The 20,149-nt window shown below is 46.7% G+C and overlaps 1 long non-coding RNA gene across 3 annotated transcripts in view; it reads left to right on the top strand.

Moving 5' to 3' along the window:
- Nucleotides 1–68: 68 nt before the first annotated feature.
- Nucleotides 69–20,149, top strand: part of LOC114597219 (uncharacterized) — a 60,366-nt gene continuing 40,285 nt past the window's right edge. For all 3 annotated transcript variants that reach the window (XR_013393267.1, XR_003706753.2, XR_003706754.2), the window contains exon 1: nt 69–175. This is a non-coding gene — a long non-coding RNA (uncharacterized LOC114597219). The remainder of the gene's footprint in view (nt 176–20,149) is intronic.

Genomic DNA, 20,149 nt, shown 5'->3' with positions numbered 1-20,149 from the left:
TCATCCCCAGGAGGCGCGTCGCCGGCTGTCCCCGGAGCTGCTGAGGCTCGTTTGATAACTGCAGGGAACAGCCTCCGGCGTCATCAGCCGATTCCAACCGGGATTCAGCGAGCGCCTCTTATGCAAACTTTCAGCTGTTTGCTGAAAACGACTCACTTGCTGCCAAGCTCATAAGGTAGGCAACTAACGGAAATGCTTGGTGCCTTCTTCCTTAAAACTGTTATTATTATTATTATGGAAAGCTGCCTTGTTTTTGTTTGTTTGCTTTAATGAAACTGCGGCATGCTGCTAAAAAGCCCAGAAGCATATATCGGCCACTATCCTCCGTTGCTAACGGAGCAACTAAATGCCCCCTTCCAAAATACTCGTAAACACTGCCTCGGTCCAAGTCACGCCTCTCGCAAAACTGGACTCGTAGAAACAATCGTTATCATTATTTCCAGTTATTTCCGCCCCACAAAGGGAAATCTCTGGAAACTTTCCGCATTTCCACTTACCTGCAAAATGGAAAGTCTGCAAGCGAGCAGGAAAACGCTGCCGCTTCCGCCCTATTTATTTCCAGGGGGCGGAGGCGGGTGGTAGCAAGTAAGTAGCCTGAATCACTGGTCCGCTTTCGATTGCTATCTGCTGGGCAATGACTAAGGAACCGGGCGCCACTCCAGATATCCCGGAAGACGTTTAAGGAGAGCGCCGTGGCGCACGGCCGCCTTCCCTGCCTTCCCCATCTTTCTGCCCCCTAGCGAGGCGCCGGGACTGCCGGCGATCTTGTTTCATAACCGGTCCTGCTCTGCGTGCTTTCTCGGGGAGTCGCCTGAAATCCAGTGGGACTTACTCCCAAGGAAGCGCGCTTTAGGCTGAAGCGGCATGTTACACAGTACGGTCTCCCGGCATTATTTGCAGCAGCGGTAATTTCCGACGGGACTCGCTCCCAACTCTGCGCGCAAACATGTTCCCGCCGTTTTCGCTCCAGGGTTTATGAACGGCAGTCGTTTCGATGGCTTTTATTGGGAGCATCTCCTTCTGGAGTTAACTGCTAACCGCGCTGTATCTGTGAACTTGCCATGTGGAAAGATAGACAGCATTAATTCTGTATTGGGGACAGCCGGTTATATGCATGCGAATATATTTGCTGCTGTTGGATAACCTATTCTGAGTTTGCAACTCAAGAGGTGGCCCAGAGTTATGTGGGGACAGCTTGTGTCCCCTGATCGCTAGGACATGTGCTTGGCTTTTGAGACTTAATGGCGGCTTTTGAGACTTAATGGTGCAACCTTATGTTTGTTTGCTCTGAAGTATCCCCGCGATAGGGTGAGCTCCCGTTCGGTCCCTGCTCCTGCCAACCTAGCAGTTTGAAAGCACATCAAAGTGCAAGTAGATAAATAGGTACCGCTCCGGCAGGAAGGTAAACGGCGTTTCCGTGTTCTGCTCTGGTTCGCCAGAAGCGGCTTAGTCATGCTGGCCACATGACCTGGAAGCTGTACACCGGCTCCCTCGGCCAATAAAGCGAGATGAGCACCGCAACCCCAGAGTTGGTCACGACTGGACCTAACGGTCAGGGGTCCCTTTACCATTAGGCCCCATTGTGTTCAGCTGGGGCTTTCTCTGAGGTAAAAGTACATAGGACTGCAGTTAAAAACCTCTGGCACCTTCACTTTAGGCACCAGGTAAAAACATTTCTTTTCTGTCAGGCCTTTGGACATTTAATTAATTTGTGGCCTCCAGTGGATTGGGGTGTTAGTTCTGCCATTTTATAAAGATGAATGTGCTGCTTATAACTATGTTGGCTCAGTTTCAGTTTTTGGTTGGGTTTAACCTATGTGCAATTTTTGTGTGTGCAAGTTGCTTTAAGATACTTTTCAGAAAAAAACCCCAAACCCAATTAATAAGTACAATGAACAAACTAGACGTTGCCCACCCACTTCCAAGTCTGTCTTCACATACTTAAGGACTAGAAACTTAAAAGAAGATCAAAATTCATGCTCCCTAGCCTGTTACAAGTTTCATCCCTGGGGTTGCCATCTTTTTACCACCCTTGTTACTGTGCTTTTAATAGCAGCTTGATACGTGGAACTTTAGCAGGTGACATTTTTCCTCATATAAGGAAAAATGATGAGTGATTGGGCAAGCTTGCTTGCTTTGTGTTATTTTCGTATTTCAGGCTACTCTTGAAAGCAGAGAGTCAGCAATTATATTCTGTATTTGAATGGTAGAATCATGGAGTAACTGGGAAGTTAATTGAAATGAATTAATTTTCCCAAGCCTTGATAGGAAAGTTTATGCTGCTGTGTCGTTTTCATTTTTAATTCTGTCCTTTTGCTTATTATCGTTTTTGTTTTTTTAATATATAGTTTTGCGGCAGCGAGATGCCTTGGAAATATTTACTGAGGGGTGAGATATAAATTTCTTTAATTAAATGAAATACAAGTAGAAATCTATGGGAACCAGGCTTACATGGGAGAAAACTAGGCTGTTGTAACTGGAGACATATATGAAGCTGAGACTGTCCCTCCCCATACACTGAATGACCCGTGCCATCTGCAGCAAGTAAAATACTGCACACAAACACTGTTTTCCACACTGCAACCAATTTATTGAAGTAGCTTTACCTGTGAGCCATGCCTTGGACTCTATTTCCAAGTCCCAGGGCGAAACTCATGTAACAGGTGAAAAATTTCCAACACTCAACCTTTCTCCTTGACATGCTAGCTTTCTGTGTGAAGAGAGCTTTTACATGCGGAAACGCACCAGACACCTGAAGCCCTCCCTGCTTATAGTCTAAAGAAGTACATATTCCAGTCCAGAAATGACCATTTGCTTTTTCTGGATGCACAAGGGGCTGTTGTCCTATACCCACTTTTCTGAGAATAAGCCTCGTTTTAATTCATTGGGACTTGCTTCTGAACAGGCGTGTCTAGGATTGCTTTGTACATCAGTCACATATCATGAGATTGAATAGTGTCTTTGCTTCTTTAACTTATGATCTGTATGAATTTTGGCCACCCACATTTGACCACCCACATTTTTATATAAGCAGATGGCATTGCATTACTGGGAAACATGTTGCATAAGCGTTGTTGCATCCCTCATCCTCTTCAGGGAAGTTCTGTGATGCCATAATGTTAAAAGTAGGCAGATCAAAGGCGCAACACCATATTTTATATGCTGGTGCTCTAGCTTTTATTTTGGGCTAGATAGAATCAGGACCCGGAGTTTAGTACATATCCTAGGTGTGCACAGTTCTGCAAATCCTCTGAAATGGCTGGCTATAAGTAGTACTGCATTTGTGCCAGTCCAACTTACCAATAAAATGTTGGTCTTCTGAATTTGTGATGAGATTCTTCCCCTCCGCTTCATCATTAAAATATATATATCAAGTATCATTCAAGTCCTCTCTGAAGGATAATTGACTCTAGTTGTTAACTGAGGACGTGTTCTGCTTTGCAGAAGGGGAAGAGAAAGGGAGGCTGTGTCAATATTAAAAATACAGATCGCTGTATGCGATAATGTCAATCATTTTTATCAATCCTTATGCTTGCTTAAAGGATGTGTTGTTTTCATTTAATTTAATTGGTCTCCACCCTCAGATCTTGTGATGAAAGGCAAGATATGCACATTTTAGTTAAATAAGGCTGATCATCTTGGTGAATTCAAAATTGGGAAAGGAGTACAACAAGGCTGTATATTGTCTCCCTGCTTATTTAACGTATATGCAGAATTCATCATGCGAAAGGCTGGATTGAAACGGATTATAGAGATGAGGTGGAGCGGCTGACAGAGTGGTGCAGAGCTAACAACTTGCTCATAAATACAAGGAAGACAAAGGAGCTTGTGGTGGACTTCAGGAGACAGAAGAGCAATGTCTAGCCACTTTTGATTGATGGGGTCTGTGTGGAGAGGGTAACAACGTTCAGATTTTTGGGCATTGAATTACAAGAGGATCTGTCCTGGAGTGTTAACACAAGGGGGCTTGTGAAGAAGGCGCAGCAGAGACTGTACTTTTTGAGAATTCTAAGGAAAAACCATCTTCCGCAGAAACTGCTGCTTGCCTTCTATCACTGTGCCATTGAGAGCGTGCTCGCTTATGGCTTATGTGTGTGGTACGGAAGCTGTACTACCCAGGACAGGATGGGGTTGTGCAGAGTTGTTAAGGCAGCAGAGAGCATTGTTGGCTGCCCACTCTCCACCTTAGAGCAGATTTATGCCACAAGGTGCCATAGGAAGGCACTGGACATAGTAAAAGATCCATCGCATCCTGGTCACTGTCTCTTCGAGCTCCTGCCGTCGGGACGGAGATACAGGACGATGAAGACAAGAACGAGCCGTCTTAAGAACAGCTTCTTCTCCAGAGCGATCTTGGCCCTGAATGGAAAGCCTGGACTTTGAAAGTCATCTAATCTTCCATGCTGTACTATACTGTATTGTTTTAATTAGGGTTTTTATGGAGCAGTCAAGTAATTTCGTTGTCCCCGAGAGGGGGTAATGACAATAAAGATATTATTATTATTATTATTATTATTATTATTATTATTATTATTATTATTAGAATCCCAGGCCGGAATTAAGATTGCCGGAAGAAATATCAACAACCTCAGATGTGCAGATAACACAACTTTGATGGCAGAAAGTGAGAAGGAATTAAAGAACCTCTTAATGAGGGTGAAAGAGGAGAGCGCAAAATATGGTCTGAAGCTCAACATCAAAAAAACGAAGATCATGGCCACTGGTCCCATCACCACCTGGCAAATAGAAGGGGAAGAAAAGGAGGCAGTGAGAGATTTTACTTTCTTGGGCTCCATGATCACTGCAGATGGTGACAGCAGTCACGAAATTAAAAGACGCCTGCTTCTTGGGAGGAAAGCAATGACAAACCTAGACAGCATCTTAAAAAGCAGAGACATCACCTTGCCAACAAAGGTCCGTATAGTTAAAGCCATGGTTTTCCCAGTAGTGATGTATGGAAGTGAGAGCTGGACCATAAAGAAGGCTGATCGCCGAAGAATTGATGCTTTTGAATTATGGTGTTGGAGGAGACTTTTGAGAGTCCCATGGACTGCAAGAAGATCAAACCTATTCATTCTTAAGGAAATCAGCCCTGAGTGCTCACTGGAAGGACAGATCCTGAAGTTGAGGCTCCAATACTTTGGCCACCTCATGAGAAGAGAAGACTCCCTGGAAAAGACCCTGATGTTGGGAAAGATTGAGAACACAAGGAGAAGGGGACGACAGAGGACGAGATGGTTGGACAGTGTTCTCGAAGCTACCAACATGAGTTTGACCAAATTGCGGGAGGCAGTGGAATACAGGCGTGCCTGGCATGCTCTGGTCCATGGGGTCACGAAAAGTCGGACAGGACTAAACAACAACAACAACAAAGCTTCATTGAATTAGTGGGCTGAGAGTAGGTCTACACCATACATAAGCCACATTCCCCAAAGAATCTTGGGATCCATGGTTTGTTAAGGAACTGTAGTTGGGGGCCACGACAACTGTTCCCAGGATTCTTTGGGGCGGGGGGCAATGTGCTTTAAATATATAGTGTGCATCTGCCTACACTTCTAGATAAAGGAGCATCCATTCAGGTTGCCAGAGAAAATCTGTCAGATTATGGCCACTAGGAGGTGTAAGTGACTAAATTGATCTGCAAAACAGAAACCCCTTTTTTGAGTGGAAGCAAAACCATCAGAACCTGACAAGTCCAGGAAACCAGAATTCGCATTCTTAGCAACTGGTTGAGGGGGGGAAACGGGGGTAATGGTTGAGCAACTATTTGGCAGTTCAGTAGTTGAGGGGGTTTGCAAATGCAACAAGGAATGGAAGCATATTTTTACTAAAATGAATACCTCCTAGATGTTGTTGGCATCCATCTGTCTTGGGAGATACAGTGGTACCTCGGGTTAAGTACTTAATTCGTTCCGGAGGTCCGTTCTTAACCTGAAACTGTTCTTAACCTGAAGCACCACTTTAGCGAATGGGGCCTCCTGCTGCTGCCGCGCCGCCAGAGCACGATTTCTGTTCTCATCCTGAAGCAAAGTTCTTAACCCAAGGTACTATTTCTGGGTTAGCGGAGTCTGTAACCTGAAGCGTATGTAAACTGAGGTACCACTGTAATGGAGTGCGCCTCCAGGGGTGAAATCAAACCACTGGAGAATCGCAGTGCCTGAAGTGACCTCTCCAGGGCGCAAGCCTGGCCAGTGTCCTGGATAACTTTAATATGCAGGTAGGCTAAAATTATAATAGTGCATTTGCTATATAATTTTGCATTTTCACTCCTTCACAGCATTTGCCTGCCTATAGCTAAGCAGCATAAGACAAAAAGGCATGAAAGACACAAGGCTGGTTCCATCCTTGGAAGTCCTTCATTGCAGCTGGATTTATTGTCCCAAGTCAGTGTGCATAGGATTGCATCCAGGAACTCGTTTATTGTGCATAAAATTTGACACACACCTATATTTAAAGAACACTCCCCAAGATCCCCTTCAAGCACTTGGCAAAGATGAGATCCTGTCCACCCCGCACAACAAATTTTAAAAGCAATGAAATTTCAGCTCTGGACCCGAATCAACAGGGATGCTTGGCCAATATAAAAAAACTGAGCCCAAACAAAACAGCTGAACTAAAAGAGAGTTTTGTGAATAGAGGGGAAGTGTAAAGGAACAAACTAGCAGCAAGTGGAAAGTAACTTGGAATACAGAAGTCACTGTGGTCAAATGAGACCTTCTCTCCCTCCCTTCCCCCCACCCGCTGGGCTCACTACAGGTGTTTTTCTTTCCAGGCTTTACAAATATTGTTGCATACCTGCTTGTTTTGACGTTATTTTCCCACTGCAGCCTGCAAACAGGCACCCTCAGTCAACAGCCAGTATGCTTCAAAGCTCTGTTTGTTTTCATTCTATGGACTATTTAAAAGATAAGTATTTAGCCTTGAGAAGTAGGACGGAGCTAAAAATGGTTTGAGTCTCCCGTATCTGAGTCACAGTAAAATGCGTTCAGAAGTTCCTGAATTGCCCAGTTGTTATATCGAGTACAACTCTCTGGTTCAACTGCTCCCCCAGTTATCAGCAACAGAACCTCAGCATGTCAAAAATGAGGGAAAGGAGAACATGCACACATGATCAATTCACATAAGAGCAAGAATGTATTGTTTGTGCATCAGGACAAAACAGTGAAAGTATTGCCTTCCCTTCAGCAAAATGTCCTAAACCAGTGTGGTGTAGTGGTTCGAGTGTTGGACAAGACGTGGGAGGCCTGGGTTCAAATCCTTACTGAGTCGTGAAGTTTGCTGGGTGACCTTGGGCCAGCCACTGCCTCTCAGCCTAACCCACCTCACAGGATTGTTGCGAAGATAAAATGGGGCAAGAGTGAGAGAGAGAACCATGTTTGCCATCTTGAGCTCTTTGGAGGGAAGAAGGGATCTAAATGTAATCATAAATAAGATCCGTTTCCGTTTGGACATTAGTTTCACTCTTGCACGAGGCTGCGATTTACATTTTTGGTTTTTTTTGAAAGAATTACTGTCTGCTATTAAATTTAGAAACAGCTTTTCATGGTGTCCAACGGCAAATCGCAACAGTAGATAACCCACACACTAAGAGACAGAAACAACAGCAGCCTCGGAGATAATAAAACAAGCAAACACATCTATGTGAAAGTTATCTGCAGTTGAAAGCAAGTTCACTGTTCCCTAAAAAACGTGAGGCAGCTTGAAAGTGGTGCCTTCTGCTGGTTTTGTGGCTGTGGCCTCAGCTCCCTGCCCTCGGGCCAGGCTCCTGTATGCTGTTGGCAGCTGGGGAGGGTGATTTAGGGTAAGCTGAAAGCCCTACTCCAAGCTGAGGAGCACAAACTGTGGTTGAAGGGTGGAGAAACTGACTGGCTGGGTATGTAGTGCAAAATCAGGGGTGGGACCTGAGATGCATTTGGATGTACAGTGGTACCTCAGGTTAAGTACTTAATTCGTTCCGGAGGTCTGTTCTTAACTTGAAACTGTTCTTAACCTGAAGCACCACTTTAGCTAATGGGGCCTCCTGCTGCCGCCGTGCCGCTGGAACACGATTTCTGTTCTCAGCCTGAAGCAAAGTTCGTAACCTGAAGCACTATTTCTGGGTTAGCGGAGTCTTTAACCTGAAGCGTATGTAACCTGAAGCTTATGTAACCCGAGGTACCACTGTATCAAGAGCTGGTCTCACAAAGTAAAAAGTGACCAGAGGTTGGTCATTTATTCCCAACTCAGGCCCCTTAGCACTTGACCTTCCTGTTGGGAAGATCACATTGAAAGGAGAATGGGGGAGAGATGCCTGAAGGAAATAAAGAAATCCATGCCTGCCTAGTTACACAACCCACCACTCTTCAGAGCAGGGTTTAAAAACAGCCCTTCATTTATAGCTTTCCCTCCCATTGCTAATGTCCCTGTGGTTGATCAAAGAACACCAGCCAGTGGATTCACACCTAAACCAGTTTGTCTTTGTTTTATTGGCTGTGGACATCTGTTAATTGTATGTGTAATGTGAACTAGGCCAGCAATCTGACAAGAACAGCAGTCTGACAAGAACGAACTCATCTTTGCAAGCAAACAGAAAGGAAGGGAAATGGCTTGGGTTAGGTTCCAGAAAAGCATACGAAAGGAGTTCATGTAGGTGTTTTCAAGTAGGATTCCAAGTGAGGAACCAGCCATTACTTGAACAGTACCCAGGCCTGGCAAGCAGCTGCCAGGAGCTCAGAACTGGTGAGGCCTACCAATGCTGATAGCTGCCCTGAGGCCCACTTGCTAGGTGGCTGGGTCTGCAAACCATCGCTCTCCAAGGTTTCAAAGAGGGGACATTTCTAGCAGGAGTTGGAGATGCTGGTTGATTGAACCTTGGAGTTTCTGCTTTACCACTGATCATAACCTCTGCCATGAGCTACGGTGCTTTTGTTGGAAGAATTAGTAGGCATGGGGATAGTTTTGCGCCTGTCTATCCTGTCCATAGGGACGCAGGTGGCGCTGTGGTCTAAACCACAGAGCCTAGGACTTGCCACAGAAGGTTGGCAGTTCGAATCCCCGCGACGGGGTGAGCTCCCGTTGCTCGGTCCCTGCTTGTGCCAACCTAGCAGTTCGAAAGCACTTCAAAGTGCAATTGGATAAATAGATACCGCTCCAGCGGGAAGGTAAACGGTGTTTCCGTGCGGTGCTCTGGTTCGCCAGAAGTGGCTTAGTCATGCTGACCACATGACCCGGAAGCTGTCTGCGGACAAACACCGGCTCCCTCGGCCTATAGAACGAGATGAGCGTGCACCCCAGTCCGCGACTGGACCTCACGGTCAGGGGTACCTTTACCTTTATCCTGTCCATTGGTTCTCCCCTACAATTGCCCCCTATCAGCTCCCACTTACATTATTGATTATTATAATAAAGGTAAAAGGACCCCTGACCGTTAGGTCCAATCGTGAACGACTGTGGGGTTGCGGTGCTCATCTCACTTTACTGGCCAAGGGAGCCGGTGTACAGCTTTCCTAGAAGGCTGTAGAGGTGCTCCACTCAAGTCCCTTTCATGTTTTTCAGCTGAGGAACTGCTCCCAGAGACCGATCATATAGCGCCAGCACCCACTGTGCACCTGTTTCTTCTCTCACTGATCAATTGATGAGCCACTTTGCACATTCAAAAAATCAGCGAATGGCAAACCTCATGGACAGCTGAATCCATGTTTCCCCAAATCCTAGTCCAACACACCAACCACTAGGCCAGGGGTCAGCAAACTTTTTCAGCAGGGGGCCAGTCCACTGTCCCTCAAACCCTATGGGGGGCCGGACTATATTTTTTGTGTGGGAAAAGAACAAATTCCTATGCCCCACAAATAACCCAGAGATACCTTTTAAATAAAAGCACACATTCTACTCATATAAAAGCACCAGGCAGGCCCCACAAATAACCCAGAGATGCATCTTAAATAAAAGGACACATTCTACTCATGTAAAAAAACGCTGATTCCCAGACCGTCTGCGGGCTGAATTTAGAAGGCGTCTTTTCTGAGCAGCTGCATGGAAGGTTAATAACACCTCTTGGAACAACCCAATCCAGGAGATATAGAAGGGGCAATGGCATCCAAAATAAGCAGCCAAGGCCTTTGGCTAAAAAGAGGGCACTGAAAAGTACACAGGTTGTGGGTTTCCTCAGAGTCTGTTGGGCCTGTAGTTCACCACACATTAGAGCTTCCCTTTTGGCTGGGCTGGACACCGACCTGGGCTTCCAAGAGAAAGAGACCTTTTATGTACATGAGAGAGATTTTGATTCATCCCAAAGCTGTCCTGTCTCCATTTCTTTCCAAGTCGGGGGGGGGGGGGAGCCTTCATTTTATTTATTTGCCTTACTGCATCATAGAAAGAACAGCAACTTCTAAGAAAAGTTCTCTTCCTGTCAACATTTCACAACAGAATGTACCTTTCCTTCATGTCCCCACCGCAGAAAGGAAACAGCTGTGGTATTCAAAGAACCTGCTGGCTTTAAAAAACTTGTTACACACCACAAACCTTCCCAGGACTTTTTCTCAGAACCTTCATATACAATCTACCTTGTACCGTATTTTTTGCCCTATAGGACACACTTTTTCCTCTCCAAAAATGAAGGGGAAATGTGTGTGCGTCCTATGGGGCGAATGCAGGCTTTCGCTGAAGCCTGGAGAGCGAGAGGCGTCGGTGCGCACCGACCCCTCTCGCTCTCCAGGCTTCAGGAAGCTCTGCGCAAGCCTTGGGAGCCCGGCGGGAGTGCCCGGCGGGCTCCTAAGGCTTGCGGGCAGCAGCCTGCAGCCCGAAGCACGGGGCGCACTCCAGAGTGCGCCCTGTGCTTCGCGCAGATGTCCGTGAGCCTTGCGAGCCCGGTGGGAGTTCCCGCCAGGCTCGCAAGGCTTGCGGGCAATAGCCTGTTCTGGCCTGGTTTGTGGAGTTGCCTGCATCCCGAAGAGTGATGCCTGCATCCTGAAGCCTTCGGGCAGATATCCGCAAGCCTGGGGAGACCAGCGTGACTTCCCGCGGGCTCCCTAGGCTTGCGGATAGCAGCCTGTTATGGGGGCTGTGGTCGGGGGAAGCTTCCCCCGCCCCAGCCCCGCACCTGGGGGGGAAAATTTTTTTTTATTTCCCTCTCCAAAAAACTAGGTGCGTCCTATGGGCCGGTGCGCCCTATGGGGCGAAAAATACGGTAATCTTGTCTGAAGGAAGCAATTTCTTGGATTTGTCTTTAGGTCTATTCATTTCATAAGATCTGTATACTGCTTGCCTTTAACAAAACTTCAAAGCAGTTTACAAAGAGCTACAGTTCCCAGCACCCTTAAACGATAGTTCACAAGATTCTTGCGGGGGGGGGAGTCATGTGCCCTTTGAATTTATGATGCAAATGATGGGGAAACATGATAGTACTTCAATTTCATGTTTCTTTTTTGATGTGGGTGGTAGTGAATAAAGTTTTGCTCAAGAGTAGACTCACTGAAATTAATGAACCTTAGCAATATCCATTATTTCCAGTGAGTCTACTTGGGGTAAAATATAATTGATTACCACCCTATATTTCTATCCTGCAGTCAGGCCCTGATAGCCTTGGGTCACCTGCTCTACATTTATTATTAAGATTACTAAATAAGAAATCATACTTTGAAATACTGAGCAGGCAGTAAGCCAGCTGCTCCCTAGTTCATTCTGCACATATTTGTTGTGTGAACCTGGCATTCTCCCTATTGAACATTAGAGGCCACTGTTTTACCATTCTTCCTAGGCAACGTGTGATATAGATCTTTCTTAGGGTAATTCTGGGTGGCCGGTTTACTGTGGGGTCAGTACTGTACATGCACACAAATTATTTTTTGCAGTGTCCACATGACATTGTTTGCATTAAAATGTCATTTCTTAGAAAAAGCCCGTTTCCAGTGACATGGGCATCTGTGAGGACCTGGATCTAGATGGACGAATGGTCTGATCCAGGCAACTTCCTAAGTGTACTCAGAAGGTAGCTCTACTGAGCTCCAAAGTTCCTTGTACACAGGAGTGGAGCCCTACCCTGCATTGTGCTTTACAGCGCAATCCTATGTATATCTGCTTAGAAGTAAATTCCATTTGGTTCAATGTGGCTTTGCTCCCAGAGATGTGCATACAAGCTTCCTGTCTTGCAAGCTTTTGCCTGAGTGCAAAGTGAGATTTGTGCACAGGAGCTGTCTTGCACATGCACGGCAGATGTTGGTGCATCTGCATGTCTCATTGATCTGGCTGGATGCAGATGAGTAGCATCATCGACAAAGCGCCTTCAAACATTCAAAGCACTGCATGTGCATTGCATAACAGGCCTTTGGCTGTTATATGCGATCGTTTGCACAAGCCTTAGATCTAGGCTCGGGAGCGGGGACACGGCATCTCTGTGAAGGAAGGTCCCTTGCTATTTCTAGATGCAGAACCGAGGCCAGGAGGTTCTGAATTGGCCGGTGGAGGTGGCGAGACAAACAGAGCTCTCCCAGCTATAGCCATTGGGCTAATGCATCAAATTCCCATGAGAACAGAACATTTTCACTGCTATTTGTTAAACTTCCTCTGAAAGGGTTGGATGTAGCGTCATCTTTAGATTTGCCGGAATACTTGAGGTTATACACCCTACACCTCTGTGGCGATTTATTTCCAGACACTCAACGTGTGGTGAATTTTCAATTTCCAATGAAATAGGCTGTTGAAATGCTGATAGACTTGATGAATATTAGGTTATGTTGATGCATGCTTTCACCTTTGACAGAAAGTGTTTCATTTCTGGCACGTAGGCTCCAGAAGGAAACAGACCGCCCCCGCCCCCCATGGTTGGAGCCCTGAATTCTACCTCAGGCTGCCAACATCCCTGCAGCCCAGATCTGTCAACCTGAATTCACACACACACCCATCTTCTTAGCACCCCTGCATGCGAAGGCAGGCTCTGGCGGATTGAGTGGGCAAGACCAACGGTCCAATGATGGTTTCTGCACGTGCTGTAGAGGAAAATGGGGCAGGTGAGGCTTGTCAGCTTGGGAAGGTAGCCCATGTGGAGAAGGAAAACTTTGATCCTAAACATCTGCTACCTTGCAGGATATCTTTCAGAGAAGAAAAGGCTAAGGAGTAAACCTTTCACAAATCTGGAGTGGAGAGTCTCTTTGGGGCCACATCAGCAAGGCTGGGGGGTGTTCTTGTCATTGGGGCAGCCCTGGACCTCCATACACACTGCCCAGGCTTGTGCCCCAGAGAGGTCGCCGCAGTTTGGCTTCACCCCCAGAGGTGAAGAAGAACACCTCCATTGTTTCTCGAGACAGACAGTTGCTATATATCTTAGCCCCCCCCCTTTTCTGGTCGTAATTCACTCTTGTGGTCTTAATTCTCACCTTCCCCCTCACTCCTGCTTGCCTGCCTTCTCCCTGGCCCTCCCCGCTTCCTAACTTCACTCCACCAGTCCTCCCAGGCCAGCATCCTAGAGAATCACTTTTCTAGCCGTTCCAAATCTTGTCCATCAGGATTAATTTCAGCCTTAACTAGAAAATGAGGGTGTTTGCAGGACTGTAGCTGATTCAAGTGCGATCCATCTAGGCACAGAACATGGGAACTGGATAGACTGATGAAGCGGGAAAGAGAAGAAGGCTTGTTTCTGTTATTCAATCACATATATAGCCTGGGAGGTGGAGGGAACAGTCTGGGAGGAGCAGCGGCAAAGGAAAACGTCTTGGGTATGTTTTTTCTTATGTCCCCACTGGAAGTCAGGGTGACATGGAAGGTAAAAAGCATTTCCTAAACAAGCGCCGAGTCGCTGCATGCTTGCCTGTCTTTCCCCCCGAATGGAGGTATTTGTTCTTAGCTTAAACAAGCCGGTGAATGTCTGGAAGTGTTTTGAGTCACAAGGCAAGGCTGTTTCTTCCTCAGAGCCTGCCGTTTCAATGCTCCCATTTAGAACATCCCACAGGGTCAGCTTGCAGCAGGAAGAGCGAGTGGCTGGACGTGATTCTCAGCAACAGTCATAATTATAGGTTCTCCTGGATAAATAGATAACACGTGAACCCCACCGAGTACGCTAGTTACTTTTGGAAGATACACCCCAGTTTATTCTTTTGAAACTTGCGGTATACTCACAAACCCATGTGCACATTGGGGTGACTGTGAGTTGAACACTGAATGCGCACAGTAGTGTGTGTTGACATCGAGTTTTAAGTGAGAGGGGACTGGTGCACACCTAGGGAGCCAGCTCAGTGTGTGGCCAGATAAAGCCCTGGAGTCTCCAGCTGCTGATCCTCATAGCAACAAAGGGGGGGCAGGGGGGGCTCATCCACCTGGGAAGGTAGCCCGTCCAGGAGAAAGAAGACTGATCCTAAACCTCTGCTGCCTTGCAGGACATCTTCAGGAAAAGAAAAGGCTAAGGAGTAAACCCTACACAAATCCAGAGTGGAGTCCCTAAGACAGTTGGAGGATGCCTTGTACGCCTCCTTCCGGCAACTCCTGCAGCCAAGCTGGTGTCAAACATAATGCTCTACTTTCCTTTGGGGCCACATCAGCAAAGCCAAAGGGGGGTGGGGGAGTCTCGTCATCTGGGGTAGCCAAGGACCTCCATACACTCTACCCAGGCTTGCACCCCAGAGAGGTCAGTTTGGTGCTGCTAACTCAGCAGTTTGACTTCGGCCCTGGAGGTGCACTTCATTGCTCTCAAGACAGATGGTTGCCAACAACATGATACCCTGCTTTTCTATCAAATATTCTCAGCTTACAAGTGATAACCTTTTTTTAAAAAAGAGGTCCAAAACTTGCACTTTGCATGCACGCCACCCTTAAAACCCTGACTGCTGACTGAAGCCGTATTGTGCAGATTCCCTTCAGCTGTCCAAGTGGAAATAATATTTTCTCCTCGATAGGGAGGCGAGAAGCAACATCCCCCCTGCAGTTTCCCTTTCTCTGGGCAGGAGGACGAGGGCCTTCCTGGGAGGCAGGGGTGCAAGCTCCCAGTGGCCCCTCGGAGCCCCGGCTGGTATGGCAAGAGGCCCGAGGATGCTTGCCTGCTGCCCTGGCTTCCCTAGGGCAACTCCCTCTCCCACAAAGGAGGGAGCGCATGGTGATGCCACCACCCTTTGGCCCCCTGTGCCAGTGAAGGAGAAGACCTGCTCCTGCAACTTAACTCTTCCCTCCCCCTGCCACCCCTTCCTCATCCCTCCGCTTGTGTATTCCCGTCATGTTGACATTTTACTATTTGTTTACTGAGTGAATAAATGGCCGGGTTGCACTTAGAGGCTATTAATAGGGCAGGAGTGGCATGGGAAAGGGGACGGAAGGAGACAAGAGTGCAAATGGGCTGCTATTTCCAGCCGGCCTCCAACTAATTTTGAGCCTGGCTTCAAAAGCCAGACTGATGGAGAGGATATTAATAGAGCTGAATGAAATCCACAGCTTTTGTTGCCCGCGGTGGGAATTACAGCGGTTGGGAGGGGGAGCAAGAGAAACGCCGAACCCTCTTTTCAAATGTGAAGCTAGGAAAAAATGCATGGCATTTTCCTACAAGGGACATTTTCTATTATAAGCTCAAAAATGCTACTAAGATGTTTAGATCTCTAAATAAAAACCCTACTGAAGGCAATTTGAACACACATGCCCATAGACACATGGTTTCAGCATGTGTGTGTATCTATCTATCTATCTATCTATCTATCTATCTATCCATCCTACCAGGAAAGGAAGCTCTGACTGTTTCATAGAATCATAGAATTGCAGAGTTGGAAGGACCCCTGAGGGTCATCTAGTCCAACCCGCCGCAATGCAGGAATATGCAGTTGTCCCTTACGGGGATCAAACCTGCAACCTTGGCGTTATCAGCATCATACGCTAACCAACCGAGCTATCCAGGCTTTTATAAGGCCGCGCATAAGCTGCCTGCTAAAACAACTGTCTAATTAAAGCAATCTATTAGCTCAGTTGGTTGTTTCCCAACCTTGTGCCTCCAGCTGTTTTTGGACTACAATTCCCATCATCCCTTGCCACTGGTCTTGCTAGTCAGGGATGATGGGAGTTGTAGTTCAAAAACAGCTGGAGGCACAAGGTTGGGAAACACTGGTAGAGCATGGTGCTGATAATGCCAAGGTCACAGGTTCAATCCCAGCTGCATATTCGTGCAATGCAGGGGGGTGAGTTACATGATGCTCAGGGTACCTTCCAACTCTTAGGATCTTAAATTAAACATTAATTTGCCTTCATGACCAGGCGCTCTAGGATTTTCCTTTGCAGATGGTGTAGAAAACAGCTTACCTGCGTCAGACATAGCGGTAGCAGTGGCATCACCTAGTTGGGGCTACAGCAGCAGCAGGAGCCCATTTCATTACTCGGTATGCCATACTGGCTGTTCCCCATGAGGCCGACTCCACACATGGAGGAAGACCACATCCCAGTGGCTGAGCATAAGCTTGATATGCAGGTCTCAAGTTCCCTCTTCAGTTATCTCTCCGATAACAGGGCTTGGAAAAGGCCTCTGTGAGAGATCTTGGGGGAGTCACTGTCACCAGAGGAGGAGATACAGGGCTAGATGCAAATGCTTTTTGACGCTACAGAATCGGCTTCACACTTCTTGCTAGATCGGCTGGTATCCAAAAAACCTGGATTCTATCCCTCTCACCCCCAGTTAAGGATTTCTGCGAAACCGGCAAAGCTTACATACTCTCCCCCCCTAATTGCAAAGATTGCATACCTCTCTCTCTCATCCTCCTAAGACCATCTGTCTGATAATGCATCGCAGAAGAATAACTTTAGGAGACTTCCTCTTTTGCAGTGAGCATGTGCCGGGCAATTTGTTTGCTACTCCTGGAGGGGCACAGAAGAAAAGTTAACTCTCTGGTGTGTGTTTTCCCCCCATTTCCTTTGCAGTCAACACTGCAAAAAAAAGCTGGCGGGAAGGGATACAAGAAGCGTGCAAACATGATTTTCTGTGCCTTGATAGTTTATACTTTCCACCCTAATGTAGCCTACGGTACGCATCGTGGCTTGCTATAGAATCCCAGGAAATGTGCAGTTGGATATCAAATGTATTTACATGGCTGGTATCTGCGGCAGGCTACGACAGTAATGCCTCTGAACATGTGCAGAGTACTGATTTGCCATGAAACCACTGCACTCAGGCTTCATGCATCTGGGGGGGGGGGGAATAGTGCTTGGCTGACTGAAGCTGCCTCCTCCCTTTCAATAAATTGAGCTCAAATTTTATGTCTCCTCCTCCTTTCACTGTCTCTGTATGAAACAGGGGAGAATGGAAAGCAATGGGTGAGGATCCGGGGAGGTGAGCAACCAAGACAGCAGATGAGGAAATGTGAGAGCATACCATTGCCTCCTTTTGGGCGCTTGTTAAAAAGCTTTATAGGAGGGTGCCTTCTGCTTTGCTTTGTCTCCTAGACCCCACATTTATTTTTATTTTCCTGAGTACCTTAGGACATGTCAACACTTGTAGTTACTTAAGCAGGCAGTCTCAGCAGCTGGCGCATCATCAGCCGCCATCTCCCACTGCCTGACAAAAGTGCCAGACAGATGTCAGTTTAGAATAGCAGAATTATGCATTTCTTTTTCTTTTTCTTTTTATTTAAGAGCAAAAACAGATCTTCTGACGGGTCCACAGCCTTGGGTTGTTGTTGTTTTTTTAAATGTGCATCAGTTCTCTGCTTGACAATAAAACCTATCAAGGCAGCTAGGCACTGTTATTGTGCCATAGGATCTACCTTTGAGCTTTGATGTGGCAGGTTATTAGAGGGGGACAAGGCCACCAATGGTCAACTGACTGTTCCTCCCTCCCCCGAGAAGCAAAGGTAACCACATTGGTCCAAAAGTGAAAACTCCCAAATACGTTGGAACCAACTGAACTGTCACAAAAATGTGGCAAGCCACTGAGCTTTCCCAGACCTCTTAATCAGGCGGTATAGTGCAGGAAACAGGGAGTGAGGAGGGATGAGGGGAAATTGCAAACAAAACGAAGGCGTACAAAAATTAGGATGGTTTTGTAGCCACAGTTATGGTTGATGACTCTTCCAAGCAGCTTGCAAATGAGTCAGAGCTTCCTGCTAGGTTGTGAGTTAGAATCAGCTTTGTCTGGAAGAGCTTCCGCAAGGCCTGTCAAAAAATAAAAATAAAAAAGCAGCAGCCTGGGTTTTAAGGGGGCCGAACAGGCATCTCTTTGTGGGAAAACCCTGCCTGTGTGCTTGTGTCTGCACCCCTGTAATGTCTTCTTAATCGTTCGTTTGTAAACGGGCCACTATATAGATGCCCTTCACGTTACAGCTGCCTTGAGTTTTCCCACTCCTTGAAGGAGCATGAAACACCACCCCAACATGTCTCCGTCCAAGCAGGCACTGCCTTAGGCCAGGGACCAAAGCAAGTTTTAAGCACCAGGCAAAGCTCTCCAGCTAAAAACCTCCATCACAGCACATAGGGCCAGTAAGAAAATATTTACATATTGGTTTCACTATTTTTGGGAGATCTCCTAGCTCGTAACACAGACATCTCTGTGTACAGGTAAATAAACAGAGGGGAGGGCATTCTCTGAACCTCTCAACTGCTCTCCTCTTGCAGATACTGGAAGCACGTTTTCCTACCATTTAACACAGCTGTTCTTCCTGGCCTCCTTCCTCACAGATTCCTCCCACCCATGTGAACCCCTTCAGTTTGAAGATACAGGGCCTGCCTTGAATCTTGTATACTGATGTTTTGGTTTTAAACAAACTAAAACAGCTGCTTCTGGCAGAATGATATTGTCCATTCGAAGATGGGGTTTAAAAGGGGGACGTGGCGGAGAGATGATTCTTCCGCTTGAGTTAAAGCACGGCCCAGGATAAACGAGAAAGCAAGAGATGGGAAAACAGATAAAAGTAGGAGAGTGCAGCTCTCTCAACGGCCTTGGAAGGCTGAGAGCAGCTGGAAATGCTAAACTTTTTGGCTTGATGCACGCCTACAGTTCTGTCTCTGAGGCATGTTGGATGGGGCAGGGTGGCGGAGCTGCAGAATTTTAGGCCATTAGGTGAGTAAGCAATACCAAACCCAATTGACTCAGGGCAGTATCTTGCTTGTATCCTGTGCACATGTGGGAAAATGCACTCAACTACAGCATGCACCACTTTTTCCTTTCACACAGAAGCAGAGGCCAGAAGTAGGGCAACAGGCTTTATCATCAGAGGTTCAGTGCCACTGCAGGCTTCTTTTAACATTGGTAACTCCTCCCTTTTTGAAAATGTTTTGCAGGACAACCATAGGGATACCTATGGAACTCCGATGGCTCTACTCCAAACTCATTTTTTTCTGTGTTACTACATGAACATTTAGTTGCATTTAATTACGTTTTAATGACTGTCTTTTCTATGTTTTAGTTTGCTCTATATTTTTTTTTCTGTGTAAGCTGCCTTGAGTCCCAGACTGGGGAAAAGGTGGGTTATAAATAACTTTAACTTAGTGCAATGACAAGCCCAGTGTTAGAAATTCCCCAGACGCCAGGAGTGTTTTGCATCTGACGTGGGTCCAACTGCAACCTTGTGGAGGTCTCTGGATGCTAGGATGGTGATGGGTATCTCCATCTGGCTGCTCCCTCCAGCTTCCTTAAGCAGGTAAGCAGAAGAGCTTTATTTATGGAGTACATGGTTCACCCCTCTTCTCAGTCAATCCCTACAACGACCCTGTGAGGTAGTTTAAGAAGCTGCGACTGGCCCAAGGTCACCCAGTGAGCTTCATGACTGAGTGGGGATTTGAACTCTGATCTCCCAGGTCCTAGTCCAACACTCTAACCGCTACACCACACTGGCTTCCTAGAGTACTTCTGCTATGGGACAGCTACATAAATTAAGTAGGCAGATATATATGGGGGAAAGCAAAATGTCACTTGGATCTGGAATATTTTCCTTGAAGCGTCAATTTGTTTTATTCTGGTTTGTTTTATCTGATGTTTTAATGTGTTGTAAACTGCTTTGAGGGCTTCTTTCTTTAAAATACAAAGCGGTATAGAAATCAGACAAATAATAATAGTTGTTGCTGCCTTTCTGCTTCGAAGACTCCCGAGCCAATAACCTTACCCTTGTAGGACGCTTTGTGTGCCAAAATTTTTGCTTTGCAAAGTGAACCCGACGGCTGATAGGAGCTGCTTTGCACTGCCCCAAGGCAACAGGGGGTCAGGAGGCCACACAGCAAAGGA

The sequence above is a fragment of the Podarcis muralis genome, chromosome 6, assembly GCF_964188315.1.
Source record: "Podarcis muralis chromosome 6, rPodMur119.hap1.1, whole genome shotgun sequence".
NCBI lineage: Eukaryota > Metazoa > Chordata > Lepidosauria > Squamata > Lacertidae > Podarcis > Podarcis muralis.
The sequence above is the reverse complement of the archived record's forward strand: the minus strand, read 5'-3'. Positions and strand labels throughout refer to the sequence as shown.